Genomic DNA, 601 nt, shown 5'->3' on the forward strand with positions numbered 1-601 from the left:
GCAGTAATAGCAAGATCACGGAGTCCGTTATCTTATAATTTACCTATATAAAACGATCAACTAACTATATGATTTGCGTGAACCGATTTGAATTAATTTCTGGCAATAGAACTATCAAAAAAAAAAAAAATTGGTCGATGATGTATCATATCTTTACGAAATAACTCATCATATGTGTTTTTTGTGAGTTATTCCAAATCTCTCTTTTCCTTATGTGACAGAGCAATGTTTTTGCTTTAATTTCGAGGTTCGTGTAGAGAAAAATAAATTTCTATAATTCGCCTCCTTCATCATGGTCTTGCGGTTACCATACACTTAAAAACGGGCTTCATTTCATATGCATTTCGAAAAGACAATTCTCAAAGTTATCATTGTCCGATTATGTTTTTAATTTATATTGTTATTTCTTTCTTTGTGAGTGAGGCTATGAAATTTTCAGAAATAGCGTTTCTTTATTCGGTAATTCATGCGAGTGATTGGGATAGGATCCCGGTTTCTTTTATTTTCAAACGTTGACATATCACCTTTAAATCGTTTATGATTTAGATTAAAATGCCGTCAGCGTAAAAGTGAAGATCCACGGTTGTATGTGTAGATACGG

The 601-nt window shown here is 32.4% G+C and overlaps 1 protein-coding gene across 2 annotated transcripts in view; it reads left to right on the forward strand.

The window, feature by feature from the left end:
* Nucleotides 1-601, forward strand: part of LOC119586200 (bursicon-like) — an 8,050-nt gene that overhangs the window by 895 nt on the left and 6,554 nt on the right. The gene's annotated exons all lie outside the window — the stretch shown is intronic.

This window comes from Penaeus monodon, chromosome 21 (assembly GCF_015228065.2).
Source record: "Penaeus monodon isolate SGIC_2016 chromosome 21, NSTDA_Pmon_1, whole genome shotgun sequence".
Classification (NCBI taxonomy): Eukaryota; Metazoa; Arthropoda; class Malacostraca; order Decapoda; family Penaeidae; genus Penaeus; species Penaeus monodon.